Source organism: Triturus cristatus, chromosome 2_1, assembly GCF_964204655.1.
Source record: "Triturus cristatus chromosome 2_1, aTriCri1.1, whole genome shotgun sequence".
Classification (NCBI taxonomy): Eukaryota; Metazoa; Chordata; class Amphibia; order Caudata; family Salamandridae; genus Triturus; species Triturus cristatus.
Window position 1 is genome coordinate 275,261,542 of NC_140581.1, and position 22,226 is coordinate 275,283,767.

At 50.3% G+C, this 22,226-nt stretch overlaps 1 protein-coding gene across 16 annotated transcripts in view; it reads left to right on the plus strand.

Annotated features, from left to right (window-relative positions):
- NIPBL (NIPBL cohesin loading factor) overlaps positions 1–22,226 on the plus strand; it is a 1,722,939-nt gene that overhangs the window by 1,555,975 nt on the left and 144,738 nt on the right. The window lies entirely within an intron of this gene.

Sequence of the window (22,226 nt, forward strand, 5' to 3'; positions counted from 1 at the left end):
TTTGGCTCATCAGTTAATGAGTTTTTTCTCAGAATTCTTCTCCAGTGTGCAAGGGAACATATTCTTACCTAACACTACTGGGTTTATACCCCGTAGAGACCGTTGAAAGCAGATGTCAGATTCTCACGAGGTGCATCACTGGTGTTTGGGTTCGGACCATGACTCTTAAGTCTTGTGAGGAAGGCAATTCACGGTTGCAAAGTCAAGCTGTATTTTGCCGAACATGACAGGAAGTCCAGTAAGCCCCACCCCTGTTCAAAGTTGAGAGCATGGACCCATTTATACTCTTGGGGCTGCTCCCCTAACGGCTCTTCTTTGCTGTCCAAGTTTTCATAAAAGTCCGAAAAGAAACATCAGCAGTCCAAACTGACCTCATCCCAGCCTAGTGACGCCAAGGTGTCCCTTGATCTCGCTCCCAGTCCTACGCTGTGTAGCCGATTCTACAGCTGATCCTGATGCACCAAGAATTTCCTTGGCTGTTAGCAATGCCACAACAGATTGAGGTGTTCAAGGAATCCATGTTGCAAATCTTTGGCACTCAGCCTGCTCCCTCTGGCCTGTCTTCCAGCCCCAAGGATACATAAAGGCCTCCACTATGGATACCCCTGAAGGTTTTGCCCTCTGCACAGTCTCTACCTCCAGAACCCATTTCAGGTTCAGTTTGGAGTCCAGACGCATGATCAATACTGATTGCTGCCATGTCTATACTGGTTCTGATTACACCTATACTATTGTCCTGTCAGTAGGAAGCTGGCTCTGTATATATTATACCAAAGTAAGGTATAGTGTGCACAGAGTCCAGTGGATCCCCAGAGGCTTTACAGAGGCTAAAGTAGATAATACCGTACTCTCTTTTGTGGTACTGTGGTTGAGCAGTTAGGCTTATCAGAGGGCTGTGTTAAGCATTTATTATACACAGTCAAGAAATGAGGCACACACTCAATGACTAACTCCAAGTCCAATGTTTGTACAAAAATATTAGTTTGTTATTTTTATTTTCGAACCAAGGAGAACTCCGTTTTGGGTGCGTAACAGTTTCCGAGTAGCAATACTTTCAAGTACGGTAGTAATGTGTTGCAAGTAGCAATAGGAATAATTTACGGTAGTATTAGAAATACTTTGTAGTGTCAATCAACAGTAGCAATACTTAGCAATGTAGAAAAATAGACCAATAGCAAGAAAGACAGTGTAATCCTATGGAAGGAAAATAGTTATGCACACTAACTGGTAAGTACACAACTTATAATCCTAGTCTTTGGGGGTTTAGACCAACACAGGGCAAGGTACAAGTGGACACCAAGTCTGCACCATCAGCGGCACTGGGGTGGCCGGGTGCAGAGGTCAAAGGTGGTGCCCGGAGACCTATGTTGGTCTATGAAGACTGGGGTGATCAGAGATGCACTGTTTGCTGGTAAGTACATGCGTTTTCCGGGCAAAGGCCCCCCGGGGGTTTAAGCAAGCACAAGAGGGTGCGGGGAGCACAAAGCAGCACCAAGCTTACGCCAGTAGAGGCGGCAGTGTGCAATGTCAGCGTTGGGCGCCCAATGCAAGTGAAGGGGGGAACTCAGTTTCACAAAGAGGCTGCAGGCTCGTACCAGGAGGCCGGACAAAGGTGGAAAACGACTAGGCAGGAAAGTTGGGATGTCGGTGGACATCTGAGCACCGTCAACTGGGCTCCCCAAAGTCGGGGCGTTGAGGATACAGGTGTGCCTTTAGATGTCGGAAAATCTTCGCCAGTCTAGATCAGGGGAAACTTGGTGCTGCGGCTACAGGCTTCTTCGTGGAGTCCAGCAGAAGTCACCCACCGATTGTATCATGGTCAGGATCGATGGGGAGACTTCACTGGACCAGTGGGCCACTCAGACTCGGGCAGTGGGCATCGGGTGCAGAGTGGGCGCAGAATTCATGGACCCAGAATGCAAGGGAGTCCTTGGTGTTGGTTTCTTTGTTGACAGGGCCTCTATCCTCTGAAGATTTTGGTCTTTAGGGAAGGCAGGCAGTCCTCCCAGGGTTAGGAGGTTGCTGGGCCTGCAGGATGAGTCACTTCGAGCAGGTTTCTTCAAGGGCTGCAGAGAGGCCAGTAGGGCTGGGGCCAAATCAATTGTCATCTGGAGTCTTAACTGCTGCATGGGTCTTCGGTCCTTGAGGATCAAGGTTCAGGGGTGCCCCCAAATACTCAATTTAAGGGAAGCCTTAAATACTCAATTTAGGGTCGTTGCAGGTACTGGCAGGTAGTAGCCAATGGGCTACTTACCTTTAAGGTGACTACACCCTTTGTGTGTCCCCTCCACTTGGGGAGGAGGCATCCCCTTATCCTATTGACGTAAAATCCTTCAATCCAACATGGAGGATTTTCTAACAATGGGGGGGGGGGGGTCGCTTCAGCTCGGGGCACCTTCGAGGTGGTCCTGGCTGAAGAGGGACACACCTTTCCTGGGTACTAATTTTCCCACCAACCTTGCCACAGAAAAGTGGTGCTTGGCCAGGGTGGCGGGCATCTCCACTATCTGGAAAGGCTCTGGCTAGCATAACATAGGGAAGGAAGCCTTTGAGGCTCACCCCCCTGAATGCTGTTCCTGCTTGGGGGTGGGTGAGTGGATAAGTTCATATTGCTGAGAAGTTTGATAGCAAACTTTCTAGCATTCAGTAAAGCCATTATGGAGTTGTGTGAGGGGTCTCTGAGGGTGGCACAATACATGTCTCAGGCCTAAGAGACCCTCTCTGATCACAAGGCCCTTGGTAATGCGGAAGAAAAAATTCTCCTGATCCAGCCTGGGGGTAATTCTAAGGTAAGGAATCTATAACTAATATATGTCTCTTACAGATACATTGTTACAGAAGGTAAGTAACTTGTTTTTCTACCCCACCCAAAGCTGCCAGTGGTGGTGCATCTCTGCTGGGTTGGTGAAGTCATCTGGGAGATCCATCTCAATGTTAACCTGTTGGAGTTGTGGCCCATTTGCTTGGCATTTGGAAGACTTTATCCCATCCTTCAAGTAGAGGCTGGTTCAAGTTTGCTGGGACAGCACCACTGCTATGTGGTATTGTAGGAGGCTGGCTTAGTATATGGTGCACACTTATTTTAGTGAAGCACCCTGCACTAATCCAGACGACCCTTATGGTGATTTTAGTGGTCTTAGACACCATAGAAAGCTCTCCAAGTGGTAGATGTGAGCAGCCTTAAGGCTTTGTCCAGAAGTAGCTTGTTTTACCAGAACTAATCATATAGTGTAGGTTAGACAAAGAGGAACCACACAGTGTAGTTATAAAAATGTGTATATTTATTATACGCACTCACTAGAATATTGGTATATATCCCCCCCCCGGAGATATCAACACAATACTTCAAAAGTAAGCACAAATATACCATGGGCTCCAGTGGGAGACCAAACCATATACTAAAGTGGAATGCGAACTGCGACCAAAGTCGGGACTTGGAACAGAAGAGTTGAGAACCCAAGGAACCACTTTTTTTTTTTTATTCTGTTTATTGATTTTCTAAGTAGACAATCAACATCATCGCCGCACAGGGCGGATTGCAGAGCAACTTAAACCAACACAATACAAATAGTATAACCAGTGTGATTGACCTTGTATCCAGTATTTTACATATTCAAACTATGACACTCCGTTTCAAACATTTGGCAGGATAATCACAATTCATATCTCAACAGCTCTCGACACCCGATAGCTCTCCGTCCCGCGTCTGCAGAAGGATATATTGACATAAAGGTTTCCATATATCTTTAGGCTTCAATTTTGAGGGTAGCTCCACAGCATATAATTCAAGGTTATCTTTGCAGTAGATCATGTCCCGAATCCATTGTTTTACGCAGGGAGTGAGAGTGCTCTTCCACGTGAATGCTACACGACGCTTTGCTAGCAGTAGTGCAAGCCTCACAAATTTACCTCAGGTAAGGCACATAACCCAACAAGCAGATCACTGGTGTGCTCTCTAGTGTACCCCCTGACATTTGTTGGATACAATTCATCACTTCCATCCAGTAATGAGACACTGGCGGGAAAGTGCCATGCAAGGTGCCAGAAGTCTGCATCTGATAGTCCGCACCTCTTACAGTTACTAGTTTTCCTGAGGCCAAATTTGTATAATTTAAGAGGTGTGTGGTATATTTGGTGTATATACTTTAAGTGTATAATTCTCAAATTGCTGTTGGGAGAAAGCTTGCCCGTGAGGGCACAAATGTGTTCCCATTCTAGCAGTGTCAATGGGGGGGTCTAGTCTATCGTTCCAGCGGCTCAAGCTTCTATCAGTGCCACGTATACTTTCTTATCTCACAGCTCTGTACAGTTTAGTTACCATTTGGCGGCTACTGGGTGCTACCATGAGAAGCTGTAAGGCTTTTAGTGAGGGTGGTTCAATGGGGAATGACATGTAATGTGCTTTAACTGCTAGTTTCAGGTGATGCATCGTAAACTGAACAAGCATTGGCATAGCCAATAGGTCACGCCTTTGGGACTTTATTAGTGTTTAGCCATGCAACAGTTGCATAACTAAATACTTATAAGGTCCCAAAAGCGAGACCTATTGGCTATGCAAAGCGGCCGCGAAAGTAAAAGTGATCACAATCAAACATCAAAGCAGCCGCTAAAGTCAAAGTAATCGCGGTAAAGCGCTGCGCGCGCGCCCGCGCACATGCACTGTAGCTCCAGGATGGCCTGGTAGCACTTTTTGGAGCTCTCTCAATAAGTCTTGCCAGACCAGCGCATGCGCTGGGTCAGGCGAGACCTAAAAAGGAGCGACTGGTTGGTAATGTTGCAGATTGTCAGGTGTGAGAAACCGCTCCCCTAGATAAATGTCCTGCATTCTATCAATACCAACCTCTGTGAGCAATCACAGTGAGCCCCGCTCGTGAGTCACTGTAAGTGCTGTCAACGGCAGGGCTGGGGCATACAGGGGGAGCTTGTCTGTGAGTTTGCCGAATGCCTACCAAGCACCAATGGTGGCATCTATTGTGTTAATTTCCGATCGAGGTGTACCTCTTTGTGCGTGCGTTAGTATACCAGCTAGTGGGATGGGATGCGCATTGCCATCTTCCACTGCCACGTGGGGTGTTAACACGTGAGGATGAAACCAATGATACGCATGTTACGCTTGGGCACACAGGTAGTAAATGTAAAAGTCAGGAGCGTTGAGCTCTCCCACCCCCCCACCCCATCGTAGTCCAATGTGAGCGTGTTCCAGGCCACCCAAGCTTGCTTACCCCCCAGATTAGTCTGAGTAGGTGAGTTCTCGCAGACTTGAAGAATTGGGATGTGAGTTTTATAGGGATATTACAAAACAAATAAAAAAATCGGGGGAAAACCACCATCTTAATGAGAGCAATACGGTCTGCAAGGGACAGCGGTAGAGTCGACCATTTATCTACTTGCTGCTCCAGCATTATGCAAGCTTTCCCGTAGTTTTCTCTTATAACCACCTCGGGGTCCCGTTGTACCCACACTCTCAGGTATTTGACCGGGTCTGTTGACCACAACAGTGGGTATTCCATAGATAGTTGAGGGAGTAATTATTGTTGTTAAGGATATCACTACAGATTTAGCCCAATTTATGTTGAGGCCGGAGAACAAGCCAAAAGGAATGTATTCGCGCAACACAGGAGCGAGATGCAACTGCGGCTCTCGAATAAACAGCACCATGTCGTCGGCATATAGCGAGATGCCAATTCGCCGGTAATTAACGTTTAGTGCCGACTGTCTATGGCGCTGTCTTATCACACAGGCCAAAGGCTCAAGCATGATAGCAAATAATAATGGCGACATAGGACAGCCCTGATGAATGCCCATCTCGATCCGAAAGGGTTTAGAGGTGAATCCACCAACCCGCACCATCGCCTCCGGGTCTGTATAGAGCAGGCGCACCCATCCCAGAAAGACACTCTGGAATCCCATACGAGTCAAAATATGAAACATATACGACAATTGAGTCGAACGCTTTAGCCACGTCAAGCATGACCGCAGCTGTGGGGAGATCAGGATGTAGGACATGAAACATGGCAAAAATGGTTCGTAAATTATGGGAGGTGGATCTTTCCGGTATAAATCCAGATTGATCTGGTAGAATCAAGCGTGGCATTAATGGTTGGAGTTTGGTAGCCAAAATGTTAGCAAGGATTTTCGCCTCCAAATTAATCAGTGAGAGAGGGCGATAGGAATCACATTGGGATGGGGCTTTGTCTTTCTTCAGCAGTGCGATAATCAGAGCCTGTCGAAGGGAGGGCGGTAATATGCCGATTTCATGCGCCTCCGCATACATTTCGATCAAGTAGGGTGTCAACAGATCTATAAAGGCTTTATAAAATTCCGCCGTCAGACCGTCCGGCCTGGAGCTTTTTTGATCGGAAGGGAAAGGATAGCTGCCCGTATGTCAGTTTTGTCAATGGGCTGGCTGAGATAGTCACGTTGGCCATCTCAGAGCCACGCACAGGCAATATCATAGAGGTGGTCCTCTAAGGCGTCCTCACTAAGCCCGCCACCTGAAACATACATAGATTCATAGCAGTCTCTAAACTGATCAACTATATCCAAAGGTGAAAGTGTTCGCTTCCCCGAGCATCCACTATCTTAGTGATGGGATGGTGTTCAGCCTGGAATTTAAGTTTAAAAGCTAGTTGTCTGCCCCCTTCGCCATACGATGTGGCGACATGATAGATAATGTATCTCTTTGTTTGCTAGCGAGTTATATTCTAAGATCTGCTTGTGTTTGCGGGCCAGAGTAGATGTGTGCGAGTGGGACGTTTACTCTCTTTCCAGTTCCCCCAGATCAGTTTCTATTTTATGTAGTTGGCCCCTGATATCGCGAAGAATGCCAGCCGTGGTGCTACTACAGACCCCTCTTATGGTTACTTTGAAGGCTTACTAGAGAGTAGCCACACTGTCAACCGTGCGCACATTTAATTTAAAATACTGCAGCCAGTGTCTTCATATATGGGGTCCAAGAGGGGTTCCGCATTGAATCGCCTGATGAATGGCCGGCGAAAATTAGTAGGGATAATAAGGACTAGGCGCACTGGGTTAAGATCTGATAATGTGCGAAGTAGAGGCCCAACCTCCCCAACCCACTAGTTGGCCCCCTCGCTCAGCAGCCAGTAGTCCAAGCAGGACCAGCTATTATGTGCTGGCGTGGCATGTGTCCCCTCCACGTGTCTTCTCGTTACGCACGTGCCAGGCATCCAATAGGCCGAATTCCATCATAGCAGTTTTATTACAGTGGGCTACTTTTACTGTGCGTGAGATATGTGGTCTGGATTTATCTTTACTAGGGTTCAGGTGCGTGTTAAGGTCACCTCCCCATAAAATAGCCGCCTCCGGCTAGCAGTGCAGTTCTGAAAACATCCAATGAAAGACTTGCGGTTCTTCCACCACAGGACCATAAACATTGACAATCGTAATCAGGGACATGCCCAGCTTGCCATGCACCATAGCGCACCTCCCTTCGGAATCAGTGTATGTTTTGAGAGGTGTGAAGGGTATACCTTTTTTGACCAGGATCAAAACCCCCCTAGAATATGAGGAATAAGACGAGGCTAGTTTGTACCCTGCTCATCTGCGAGCAATCTTAGCCTCCCCCTTAGCGGTCAGGTGCGTTTCCTGTAGGAGAGCAATTTGAGTTTCCTATCTATCGAGATAGGCAAATACTTGCCTAATCTTATGAGGGGAATTGAGGTCGCAAACATTACTTCTCAAACATATGCATTTGTCACCCATGCTCCGTGTGTCCTTGGTGATATGCCAGCATGTTATGAGGCAGGGTGCACATAGTCGCGCAGTTGCGTGTCAGTCGTGTCCAGTCTGGCGGTACAATCACAAATAACCAAATCCATAAAACATCAAGGAAACCCCGCACCACCCGCCCCCCCAAGTGCATCATTGAAATCATTTAAAACTACCCACTTTAACGATCCTGAACTGTCAGGCCTCGCTCCCCCCCCCCCCCCACACTTCAGCAACCCCAACCTGCCAAAGCCATCCCATTCCCCCTCCCCCCACAGTACCCAAACATAAAACAAAATATACCAACAGTGTTGGGGATCGCCCATCGAGAAAGCACAGAGGCACAGTTTCCCTCCCAGGTTGTGCAGGAGGTGGACAGAGAACAGTGTGTGTAACGTCCCCGCCCCATTATCTTCATCCTAAACACATTAGCATGCTAGACAATTCCCTTAGTAAAGAGTGAATAGTCTTCTCTGCACAGCAAGTTCTCAAAGCAACAGTTTGTGAGATGTCAGCTGTCCGATGCCAGTGCGTATCACTAGCGTGCAGCTCACCAGCAGGCGTCTGTCAATGCCCTGGAAGACCAGGCCATGAGTCCCAGGTGAGCCAGCGTCAGTGATCATTCTGAGCCATGTTGCGATGAGCCGGCACCGTTGTTGGTTGGCTGGACATTAGTCTCACGATGTTTTCATTTGTTGTTTTTCGCATATTCCATGCCGACTTCGGAGTGTTGAAGATCTTTGACCGCCCGTCCACGTCTATGCGCAACCGCGCAGGATATAGCATTGCGTACGGGATCTTCTCCGCAATCAGGAGCTTTTTTGGGTTGGTTGATTTTCCTTCCTCGCCGCTTGTACAGCCACAGTAAAGTCCGGATAGGCCAGGTGGTTGCCTTCGTGAGTTATATTACCCTTCTCTCGAGCAAGGCGTAGTATCGTGTCCCGATAGTTCAGCAAGCGCACTATTATGGAGCGTGGGGGAGCCCCCGGTGGCAGCCGGGCCGCCAGCGACGTATGTGCTCGTTCCACTATCAGCATTCTTGAAAGGCTCTCTGCTCCAAATATAGACTGCAGTAGATTTTCAATGTAGGGTTCTAGGTGTCCGGTATTGGTGGATTCGGGCAGTCCCGTTATGCACATGTTGTTACGTCTGGACCTCGCCTCCAAATCCTCGTTCGTTGCCTGTATCACAGCCAACACCTTTGCCATGGCAAGAGTTTTTTCTGGTGTTTGCTGCAGTCCATCCTCAGCTGCAGAGATGCGGGTTTCCGCCTCACCCAGCCGCATTGCATGTTTGTCTAATTTAGTGGACATGTGGTCCATTCTGAGATTCAGGTTATCTATCTTACCATCGATAGACTGCAGGCTGTTCTGTAAAGCTAGGAGTGTCTTTTCGATAGTGCGAAGACTGTCCGATGGGACGTCTGCTTCCGAGTCCGAAGCAGCTTGTTGTCTGGTTTTACTGGCCTTGCGCGGTTCAAATGTCAATCGGGGTTGGTTGCGCTCAGTCTTCCCCATTGTAGCTCCTGTAGTGCTGTGTCCCAGGAGAGCCTGCAGTAACGATTGGCAATATAGAGGCACCTCCTTCTGTTCGTGCAGTTGTTGTCGCCTCAGCACGTCACTCTGCACCGCAGGAGCGCAGGCCCAATGTCCCCGGGCGCTAATCCTTGGCGGCGCAGCGATGGTATCTCCGCTGCTGCTCCGAGCGTGCTGTACAGTTTGACTTCTGCCCAATCCGTCTTGCGCTGCAGCGCAGTCCCAGCAAGTTCCTTAAGCACAGCAGGTAAGCACAGGCCTCAACACAGCACAGAGGCGGGCAATCAGGCACAATCCGCTCCTGTGGTAGTGTCACCCAAGCTCAAGTCAGGCCTCTTTACTGCAGATCCCGGACCGCCTGCGGGCGCCCAGAGTACCCAGGTTCAACAAACGGAGGGGGCCATCGCCGCTATGCACATCAGCATCACGATCACTCTGAGGCAAGTATGCATGCCAGCCCGGTGCAGTCAAAGAGTGTGCCGCCGGCTCCAGCTGTCCCAGCACCCGCGGGCCCGTGCACAATCTACACCCGCAACCAGTACCCCAATCGCTCACTCAACACCGGGCCCACAGTCAATGGTCCGCCCCACTGTGCAACTGCTCGAGTTTTCTTACACTAGGATGGGCGCAGGTGCCGGACTGCTGTCCGACATAGCACACCACGCCGCTAGGCCTGCCGCAGATTCGTCCCTCCGAAGGAACCCGCACGCCTCATCGATCGTAGGCCCACTCACCGGGGATGCCCTCGGCCGGCCTCCAAGTCACATGCCGCACGCCCGCTGATACGCCGGTCATATCACTTTACGGGACCGATCGCAGGTTCCCAGCTCGGTTCCCACCTGCTACACACAGCGGCGTCTCTGAGCCCTATCCGAGCAGCGCTGCCATTTTCTGAGCGCCAGTCCTAGTTTTGGGCTCTGATATCAATGAAAAACAGGCTGCCCCACGATAGTTTCTCCGTTCCAGGGTAGTTAGGGACAGTCAGCAGCACAGCTCTGCTGTTTTTTAGCGGTTCTTGGTGTGGGAACAGCAGGATTTTAAACGTTATTCACTCCATCCAGCGGAGCAGCGTTACAACACAGTCATCTCGCTTTGCACCCTCTAGCGCCCCCCTCCTCCCCCCAGTGGACCCAAGACACCACCCGAGGTAAGTACCCAGGAACCCCAAGGAGGTTGTGTGCAGAGTGGAAACACAGCTTCATGCTTAATGCAAGTCAATTGGAAAATCACGGATGCAGTTTTCAAGAAGGACCCTTCCCAGTGAACCCTGAAGAAACCCCATGGAAGACAGAAGGTTGGAGAGTCACTCCCGCAGTGGATACCCCAGGAATCTGGATACCTACACTGGGGAAGCAGTGTGCTTAGATGCAAAGTGACATCGGAAACCGCTGTAGACCACAATGGAGGACTTCAGAAAAGATGCGCTGGCGAAGAAAGTGGAAGAGTCCCATGGGATCAAAGGATGAATTCTTGAAGAGGAGTAAAAGCAAGCAGAGGGGACATAGTCTATGCCACCCGGAGGTGACCAGGGGGCACGGAAGACCTATGACCACCGATGACGGAAGAGGCAGGGGTGATGACTGTGACCTTGTCATTGCAGCTGTGAGGGCCAGGTAACTCTGTGGAAATCCAAGAGCCGTTCACGAGCTGTCCCACGTCGGAAGTCCAGAACCAGGGGGTTGGTGTCTCGGTGGCACCAACAAGCCTCGGCAGCAGCACCAGATGTGGTAAACAAAGAAGGTGCAACATTGGGGCCAGCAAGGTCCAAGGGACTCACCAATTGCAGGAGTGTCAGATCAGGCCTGAGCAAGCAGGAGAGCCCACTGAAGCCAAAGAAGATCCTCAAAGGGACCTAAGGCTGAAGGCACATGAGTCTCAAGAGGACCTCGACCAGCTCACCAAAGATGCAGGCCCACGATGCAGAGGATGCTGTGAGGACAAAGATCTTGTCAGGAAGAGATGCTGGAGGCAGAGCTTCTTGTAGCCTGAAGATTCCTGGTGTACAGTCTCAACAAGCCTTGGCAACAGCAAGTCCATGCGATGCACCGGGATTCTGTTCTAGCCATTCCAACGAGGGATACTGGCTTCAAATTTGCTGAGAAGACAGGTCAGGCCTTGAGAGAGTTGCCGAACTGCCACCTGTGTTGCTGAGCATTTAGGAGTCCGTAGACGTCCGGTCTATCAGACCCGTAATCTTAGTTGTAGTGCCTGCGGATGCAAGGAGGTGACTCCTTCACTGCAAGAGAGATTCCTTCAAGTGTCTTTGATGCCCACATGTCTGGAGAGTAATCTGGATAAAGCTCAGGCACAGATGACGAAGAAGACTTGCAAAGCAGTGAGACCAGGAGCAGCAGGAGTCTTCCTTGATACATTCTTGGTTCCAGGTGAAGTCCAGCAAAGTCCAAGGTGCCCAGACGGTTGGGTTTCAGGTTTGAATCTTGTCCCCAACAAATCTGAAGGGCCACCCCAAGTTAGCCATTAATACCCCCAGGGAAATGGTTGGAATGATTCAAGTGTCCCTCCCAGATTAGGGGCTGGACAGAGGGGAGGCTACTCCCATGTCATTTGTCCAGTTTCCTGTCGGAGCGGGAGTCAAGAGCTCCTTGAACTGGCTCAAGCTGGAGTATGCAAGGAGGGCACCCAATGAGCCCTTTAAAGTAGTCTGGTGGCACTGGTGAGGGCCCCAACCACAGCCCAATACACTAAGTCCTGTCTGGGAGGTGGTCACACCTCCCTTTGACAGGAAACCTATTGTTCTACCTTCCCCTGTTCAAGCTCAGCAGCAGGAGGGTAGAATCGTGTCTGGGGTCAGCAGCCGCGCTTACTTGCTGGCAGACTCTGGAAGGCTGTTTCCAGGAGCACTGGGGGCTTCCCGGAGGAGCCCCCTGGTGCATGGAATCATGTTCGAGGCATGTGGGCTGCTGAATTCATATCTGTGCATAGATCGCCGCCTAGTGTTGGGTCCGGATGATTGCACATTGTTGTCCTGGAAGAGTCTTCGAAGTATCACGAGATAGGTGGCTCCTCCCCTGGACTACAGTGCGCATGGGCATCCCCTCCATCCTTAGATTGTTTTTTTCCGCCATTGGGTTCGGATGTCCTAATCTTAGCTCTTTGAGTATTTAGGCCTTTACATTCATCGGTATTGTTTTCGTTTGGCGCCAAGTATATTTGTCGAGGGCGTTCTCGAGTAGATCAACAACGATGGAACCAAAGACATCGAATAGCCCCTTTAAGCGTTGCCCTCTTTGCAACGCTAAGTATGTTCGCTTCGACGTGCACCCGGTGTGCAACAGTGCCTCTCTCCAAACCACGACGAAGCCACCTGTATGGCGTGTTCCAGGTTTCGATCGAAGAAGACCCTTCGCATTCGTCGAGCAGCTCGGCTCGAGGCGCAGAAATCGACGCCGAACCCGGACAACATCTTCAGGACAGAAGATGAGGAGGTCGTGGACCTTGAAGTTCGGGGGGAGCTCTCGGATCCGGCTTCGGAGCGAGAATCCGACTATGATGCCGAAGACGAGCGTATAGTAGACGAACAGGAAGATGGTGTCGTCGAAGAGGTAGGAGACGACGAGGAGGCCCTTGGGGCCGAGAAGGATGGCTCAGAAGATGAGCTAGGCCCACATGTCGGTACAGGGCCCAGAGAAGCACTCGATAAGGCTCAGGTCGAGGGATCGCCACAAGGCCTTACCCAAGATCATTCCTCTCGTTCTACAGCCCCGCATAAAGGCCCGGCTACGAACTACCCTACAGAGCCATCAGTATCGAAAGTGCCATCATTCGATCAAACGAAATCGAAACTGAAGGCACAGGCACCTACCTCGAAACCGAAAGAGTCTCATCGGCAACAAGGCCTCAAAACCCTCGGAGCCGAACAAACAAAAGAAGGCCGTCGACGCACAGAGACTTCATGGGGACGTCGAGCCGAAGGCGGCGCCAACAACCAAGGTCAAGGTTGCCGAACCGAAAAAATCGGCGCCGAGGATCGTCGACACAAAAATACAGAGCGCCTCGCGACGGCCGACCCATCCCGGTCCTCGTGTCGAGAACACGGCGTCTGGTTCGGGGTTAGATGCCACGTTCAAAAGGGTATCGACGGAACGTGTCGACTCAACAACACCGTCTCCCTTCCTAAAGAAGAAGGTGTCTGAGTCGTTACTCCGCATCCACGACACGGCTTCCATGCTCGGCGCAAAAGCACCCCCGCAGCCGAAGACGGTCAGCACACTTCACATCGCGTCAACGCACATAAAATTCGGACTACCACCGGCGGTACGACCGAAGATGTTCGACGCAAAGAAGGGTCTCGAGCCGCAAAAAGGGGTCGACCCGAAGAAACCTGTCGAAGCACCGACAGGAATGCCAATGGGACAGAGAGCTGTCGAAGTACCTCAGGAAGATAAGGAGCCAAGGCAGTTTATCGATGCGGAGACTGGTAGACTGTCAATATATAAAAGAAAGATACTGCCAGAGAAATCAATGGAGCCCTACAAAATTCCATTGAAGAAGAAGAGGACCACGTCACCAGTTCTAGTAGAACATGTTCAATATTATGACCAGGAGCCTCAGTCATTCTCACCCACACAATTTGATGTGGATGCTGGGGATGCTGGTGATGTTGAGGACACCTATCCTGTGGACACTGACCCTGAAGATCAAAACCAACCTTGGGTGGACGATATTGGTACAGGGGACCCACATACTGCTCCAGACACACAGGCATATGTGGTAAAATCATCTCTTACTGAGGATACTGCTGCTTTCAATGCCTTGATTGAGAGAGCAGCTAAAAATCATGATGTACAGCTCCACACTGATCCTATTGAGGATGATTTTCTGATGGATACCTTCTCTAACTCCGAAAGATCTGATAAGACTCTGCCCATGCTGAAGGGGGTCCTAAATCCGGCTAATGACATTTTTAAGGAGACCACAAGGGCAAGAGTACTAAACCCTAGGATTGACAAAAAATATAGGCCAGCTCCTGTGGACCCTACCTACATAAGAGGCCAGTTGCCTTTGGACTCGTTGGTGATGTCCAATGCTCGGAAAAGAGCCAATTCACAGACAACGGGTGATGCTCCTCCCCCTGACAAGGAGTCTAAGGTCTTGGAAACTTCAGGAAAAAGAGTTGCTGCAAAGGCAGCTAACATCTGGAGAATTGCCAACACTCAGGCACTTCTGGCTCGATACGACAGGGCGCATTATGATACCCTAGAGACACTGCTACAGCACCTCCCAGATCAGTTTAAGGAAGGAGCAGAGTCGCTTATTACAGAAGGGAAGCTCATAAGCAACGCTTCCATTAAGTGCGCTCTTGACGTAGCGGACACTGCAGCTAGGGCTATTAACACCAGCGTCATGTTAAGAAGGCATGCTTGGTTGAGAATCTCAGGATTCAAACCAGAGATACAGACAACGATACTCAATCAACCTGTCAACCCTGACTCCCTTTTTGGCCCCGAAGTTGACACCACCCTAGAAAAGATCAAAAAAGATACAGAGACTGCAAAGTCTATGGGGGCTCTGCAATCACAGCAGTTTAGGAGTGGGTCCTTTCGTCGCTCTACCAACAGAGGACCATCTAGAGGCCAGAACTCCCAACAGTCGCATTACACTAAACAAGGTACACAGACCACCTATAATAAGAATAACAGAGGTGGATACCGTGGAAACAACGTCAAGGGCAGCGGCCGAGGAAACAACAGCCCCAGGTCCTCCACCACCAACAAACAGTGACGCCTTGTCACTCCCCCCCGACCACGTAACACCTGTCGGGGGGAGACTCTAGGAGTTCCTGCCGGTCTGGAAGTCCATCACTACAGACAGGTGGGTGAGAGACATTGTCCAGTACGGTTATTGTCTGGAGCTCACATCCACTCCACCAAACATACCACCAAGACACCGTCCTATGTCCGCAGAGCACTTGCACTTATTCCACCAGGAAGTTCTCAGTATGCTCCAAAAAGGAGCCATAGAACTCGTGCCAGCAGAAGAACAGGGATCAGGAGTGTACTCACTGTATTTTCTGATCCCCAAAAAGGACGGGTCTCTCAGACCCATACTGGATTTAAGACCTCTAAACCGTTACATTCTGTCAGAGCATTTTCACATTCTCACCTTGCAACAGGTGCTGCCGTTGCTCAAACAGGGAGACTTTCTCGCGACACTAGATCTCAAAGATGCGTATTTCCATATACCCATACACCCATCACACAGAAAATATCTCAGGTTCACTGTTCTCAACCAACATTACCAGTTCAAAGTCCTCCCTTTCGGAGTAATAACGGCACCCAGAGTGTTCACCAAGTGCCTGGCAACAGTGGCGGCGCACTTAAGGAGACAGCACATACATGTCTATCCTTATCTGGGCGACTGGCTTATCCAGGGAAGGTCGGCCCAGCAGTGTGCCAACCACGTAACCCACACCATTCACCTTCTTCACAGCCTTGGCTTCTCCCTGAATTATCCAAAGTCCCACCTTCAACCCACCCACGTACAGCAGTACCTAGGCGCGACCATAGACACTCTGGCAGCCAAGGCACAGCCCAATTCAGTAAGGATCAACAGCATGCAGTTGCTCATAACAAAGTTCAAACCTCAACACCCACTACCGGCACGAGTGTTTATGCAGTTGATAGGCATGATGGCCTCCTGCATCTTCATAGTCCCGCACGCGAGGTTACATATGCGCCCGCTTCAGGAGTGCTTGGCACGTCAGTGGAATCAGGCTCACGGACAATTGAAGGACCTAGTGTTGGTGAGCGGTCGGGCATACAACTCTCTGCATTGGTGGAATCCACAAAACCTTTGCAAGGGCCGCCAGTTCCGAGAGCCTGTTCCACAAATCATACTGACGGCGGACGCGTCTCTCCAGGGATGGGGAGCTCATGTACTCAATTACACAGTGCAGGGACTATGGACGACACAGCAAAGGAGGATGCACATCAACCTTCTGGAACTCATGGCGATCTTCCTTGCAATGAAGGCATTCAAAGTACACTTGTGCAACAAAGTCGTGTTGATCCGGACAGACAACATGACCGCCATGTACTACATACAAAAGCAGGGAGGGACACATTCCCCACAGTTGTCTCATCTGGTTCAGAGCATGTGGAAGTGGGCCATTCAGAGGAACATCTTCCTCATGGCGGAACACCTCCCGGGCAAGGACAACCAGATGGCGGATCTGCTCAGCAGACACAGCCACCAAATGCACGAGTGGGAGATACATCCATCAGTACGCCAACCGTACTTCCAACGGTGGGGTCATCCAGAGATAGACCTATTCGCCACAAGGGAAAACGCAAAATGCCAAAACTTTGCCGCCAGGTTCCCACATCCACAGTCGCAGGGCAATGCAATATGGATGAACTGGTCAGGCAGATTTGCGTACGCTTTTCCCCCAGCACCATTAATACCGCTGGTGGCACGCAAACTGAGGCAACACTCAATGACGCTCATCCTGGTTGCTCCAACGTGGGCACGCCAACCATGGTACACCACGTTTCTGGAACTCTCCGTGGTACCGCATCAACGACTACGGCTAACACCCACGCTTTTAACGCAGAGCCATGGCGAGATTCAGCACCCAGATCCGCAACAGCTGAACCTGGCGATCTGGCTCCTGAGATCTTAGAATTTGGCTACCTAAACTTGCCTCCAGAATGTATGAATATCATCAAGGAGGCACGGAGACCCTCTACCAGAGCCTGCTATGCGGCTAAGTGGAAAAGAATTGTCATTTATTGTAAAAATAATGACATCAATCCGCTGGATGCATCAACGCAGAACATTATCTGTTATCTATTACACTTATACCGATGCAATCTAACATACAATTCCATCCGTATACATTTAACCGCACTGGCAGCTTACCTTCAGAACAGGCAGCACCTCTCACTGTTCAAAGTGCCTGCCATCAGAGCTTTCTTGGAGGGACTCAAACGTGTGATTCCTCCAAGACACCCTCCTTCACCCGTCTGGAACCTAAATGTGGTCCTCACCAGACTGATGGGACCACCTTTTGAACCTCTACACTCTTGTGAGATTCAATTTCTAACATGGAAAGTAGCTTTCCTAGTTGCCATTACTTCCCTAAGAAGAGTTAGTGAACTTCAGGCACTAACCATTCAAGAGCCATTTATACAGGTTCATGCTAACAGGGTCGTACTACGCACCAACCCTACTTTCATGCCCAAGGTAATTTCGCAGTTCCATATGAACCAATCCATAGAACTACCAGTGTTTTATCCTAATCCTGAGAATGTAGCAGAGAGAATGCTCCACACACTTGATATCAAAAGAGCTCTCCTGTACTATATTGACAGAACACAAAATTTCAGGAAAACAAAACAACTGTTTGTTGCCTTTTCTCCACAGTACAAAGGCAACCCCATTTCCAAAGCAGGAATAGCTAGGTGGATCGTTAAGTGTATACAGATTTGCTATGAAAAAGCTAAGCGCACACTAACTATTCCTCCAAGAGCCCACTCCACACGGAAGTTGGGGGCCTCCATGGCTTTCCTGGGAAATATTCCTTTAGAGGAGATATGTAGAGCAGCCACATGGTCCACTATACATACATTTACCAAGCACTACTGTGTAGATGTACACTCAAGACAGCAGGCAGCTGTAGGACAGGCTGTTCTCAAAACTCTTTTTCAGACTGCTGCAGCTGGCACGGGAAGCCGCCGCTAAATGGAGGGACTGCTATATAATCTATGCACAGATATGAATTCAGCAGCCTACATGCCTCGAACCGAATATGCTACTTACCAGTATGCATCTGTTCTTGGCATGTAGGGCTGCTGACATTCATATCGCCCACCCTCCTCCCCGGCGCCTGTAGCAGCTGTAGCATTCAGTAATTACTAGTTAGCATGGTCATCATTCACTGTATTACACTCCATCTATGCCACAATGGCGAAAAACAATCTAAGGATGGAGGGGATGCCCATGCGCACTGTAGTCCAGGGGAGGAGCCACCTATCTCGTGATACTTCGAAGACTCTGCCAGGACAACAATGTGCAATCATCTGTACCCAACACTAGGCGGCGATCTATGCACAGATATGAATGTCAGCAGCCCTACATGCCAAGAACAGATGCATACTGGAAAAGTAGCATATTCGACTTTCAACACCGGTTACAGTGTTGGGGGTATATCTGATAGAGACATCTAGCTTCAGATTCTTTAACTTTGAATTTCCCCCAGTCGCCAGTCTGGATCAAAAAAAATTTCAGCAGTACCTCTGCGCGCCGGGGGACAGCGTCGTATATGGCTCCGTAGTGACGTCTTCGGATAGGACATCAGTGGAGCCATATAAGTCCCCTCTGGCGCGCTGGCGTCCGTTTTCTTCTTTTCTGCGCTGTAACGCGGATCCAGGAGAAGCAGTTCCTCGGGCCCCTTTTTGTTTTGTGGCCTACTCAACGCCTTTTGCACCTGGAACAGTGTGTCAATGCCTTCGGGCTTTGAATCATGCTGAACCTGTATGCGGCAAATGTCGGCAACGGATCTGCATGCCATTTGTATATGGTGCTTGAGAGAGAACCATGACTCCGAGGAATGCGATGCCTGTAAGAGGCTGAAGCCCAAGTCGTTATGGGAACATTGGATGAAGTTGCTGTAAGCTCGACTGTCCCGTTCGGAGTCCAAGCGCTGATCTCCTTCCCGTTCTGAGGCTCCTGCTTGGGGCAGGTCGAGGAGCCGTTCCTGTTGTCATCGCTCGTCAAAATCAGGTAAATCCCATCGGAAAGAATCGGTCACGGTTGCCTTTGGCCTTGCGAGGTCATGACACCGGTACCAGTTCCTCCCGGTCGGTACCGGAGGCAGTTGCACAGGAGTCCACCCCGAGCTTTTCACCATATCCTGGTGAGGGGGCGACTATGGCCAAATGTAAGTATATTTCCAAGTGTTACCCGTCTTTTTTGAGTCAACACCTTTCCCTGTTTTGCCTTTGTGCCCCAAAGAGGTTGAAGAGACTCTGATTTGGAGTTCGCCTGCGGGTTCGTCCACGACGCTGATAGAGGATCCTGGCTCTGGAGTTGGAGTCGCTACGACATCAGGAAAGAGCTCGGTTCTAGCTACCTGTAATGAGGTCAGTGGAGTCCGCAGAGGGGGGAATTTAGCACCACCTCGATGCTGTACGACCCCAAATACGCCTTTACTGGTGGACGTCGATACTACGCCATTCGGTGCCGAAGACCTCTTTAGTGGTGGACATCAATACGACGCTGTCGCTACGTCGGTCGGTCTTGGAGAGGCCTTTTTTTTGCCACTGAGGCTTCTGCACTATCTCCTCTAGAAATTGAGCATGAGGCTATCTTGGTTGCCATTTCCCCAGTGTTGCAAGAAGAGTCTGCAGATACTGGTGGAGGTGAGCATTTGGGTGCTCTTGGCCAGTCTCATGCAGGAGGTTCTTTGGCTTTTGGTGGGATGTTAGTCTACAGCCGTCCCCTACCTATGATTTACTTTCTCCACCTAGAATAGACAGAGGCTCGACCTTATCCAACATGGTTATTGCCTGGAGCTCACCTCCAATCAACCAAACATTCCACCTCGTGTTCACAAACTGTGGTCAGACCATCCACAGTTACTCAAACAAGAAGTGCAATCCCTCTTCGAAAAGGGTGCCATAGAACCAGTTCATTTACAATGCCAAGGTTCAGGGGTTTACTCTCTTTATTTTCTGATCCCATAAAGGACGGATCATTAAGACCAATTTTGGATCTCAGAGAGTTAAACCAGTACATACTGTCAGAACATTTCCATATGATAACACTTCAGCAAGTCCTTCCACTTCTACAGCAAGGCGACTTTATGTCCACACTAGACTTAAAAGACGCATATTTTCACATTCCCATTCATCCTGCTCATTGCAAATGTATCAGCTTTGTGGTAGCAGGCAAACACTATCAGGAGACAGCAAATTCATGTGTTTCTGTACCTAGACAACTGGCTCATCAAAGCAAGCACACACCAAAAGTGTTTACAACACACTTAGACCACATGAGACCTACTTCACAAATTAGGTTTCACAGTCAATTTTCAAAAGTCTCACCTACAGTCTTCCCAGTTACCATCCTAACTAAGAGCCACCCTCAACACTCACATGGCTCTAGCCTCCCCCAATGCTGCCAGAATTTCCAATATCCAAACTCTATTCCGCAGTTCCAAAGCTTGCCAGTCAGGACTTTTATGTGGCTGCTAGAAATGATGGTTTCATGCATTGCAATAGTGCCTCATGCAAGACTACACATGCGTCCACTACAAAAATGCTTAGCACGTCAATAGAATCGGTCACAGGGTTAGTTAACAGAGCGGGTGTAACAGAATGGAGCGCCTCTGGAGGAAAGATTATAGTCCGGCGGCTAAACTGGCTTATAAGGAAGCCTTGAAAAAGCTCTGCAAACTGATATGGGAGTCTAAAAGGGAATACTCTGTGAAGCACATTAATAGCGCGGAGAAATCTGGTAAAGAATTCTCCAGGATAGTCAATTCCTTTACCAATCCTTCTGCGATGGAGGGTAATATACAGCCTTCCCCTTCCCTGTGCATGAAGTTATCGGACTTCTTCAAGGATCAAATACAGAAGGTATATGCCACATTTACGGCAGGGGCTAAGTTGGTTGAGCCACAATCACAGGGATTCTTAAATGCTAAGACCACCATCTCAGATTTTCACCCTGTTTCCCTGCAGGAATCACTGGTGGAAATCCTGAACTGCATGTCTGGTTCTCCTGAGGATCCATTTCCCCCGAAGTTTTTGAGGACATTGACTCACTTGATTAACCCTGTTTTAAATCGCATTTAGAATACCTCGCTTTCCACCTGCATTTTCCCTGATATCTGGAAACAAGCTCTATCTGAAAGAAACACGTTAGTTAGATTCCTCACCTTAGAATATCCCCAGGCGTCAGACTGGATCCGGAAGATTTTTCGTCAGCAATACCCCTTGCGTGTCGCTAGGCGTCGTCTGCGGCTCCGCGTCCGTCGTCGTGCGCCGGAATGACGTCGTCTGAGTACTTAGACGCCGCCCTCGCGCGCTGACGTCGGTTATTCTTTTTTCCGCGCCAGTAAGCGCAGATCCGGGAGAGCTACCCCTTTTAGTCTTTTTTGACTAAGTTTTTGGATCCTTTTTGATCTTGTCTCGACTCCGGTGCCGGTAGGATGCCTGGTTTTAAAGCCTGTGCTGACTGCAACCGCTTGATGTCGGTTACGGACCATCACCGCCGGTGCCTTTACTGTTTGGGCCTCGACCACGACGCGGAGTCGTGTTCGGACTGCAAGGCCCTGACCTCGAAGGCTAGACGGGAGCGGTCCCGTAAGCTTCTCGAGCTTCGCCACTCGGCTCCGCGCCCCTCTCGATCCCGGTCCAGGAGGAGGTCCAAAGATCGGTCGCGGAGCCGCAGCCGACGTCGTCATCGATCGTCTGGCTCCAAGTCTTCGGGTAAGTCGAAGCACTCCAAGAAGTCCAAGAGGCGACACCGCTCTTCGGACTCCCCTCGCCGGTTGCGCGACTTGGCCGAGGGTCAGGGTGGTTCCACCCCCGCGGCTCCAGCGGAGCCGCAGGCGCCGCGCAAGTCCCCATACCCGCCGGTCCCTGGGACTGACGCGACGCCGGGGGAAGTCAGTGCCTTCCTCTCGGCCATGAGGAACCTGGCTCCGCCGTCGATGCCCGCTGGCGCGCCTTCGGGCCCCGCGGACCCGACTGGGCAACCTTGTCTGCCGGCGGCACCGGCCCCGGCGCCGTTGACGGCTCCGGCCTCGACGCCGCAAGTGCCCGAGGGACCCGTTCCCGAGTCCCCGCCGACACCGGTCGACCTCGTCACGCCTCCTCCGCCGGCGTCGACACCGGTACCACCTCCGACGCCGGCTCCGCTCGGTGTCGAGTCCCAGTTCAGCCCCGCTCCGGGCCCGGCGCCGTTACGGTGTCGATGGACGCCGCGTTCGGC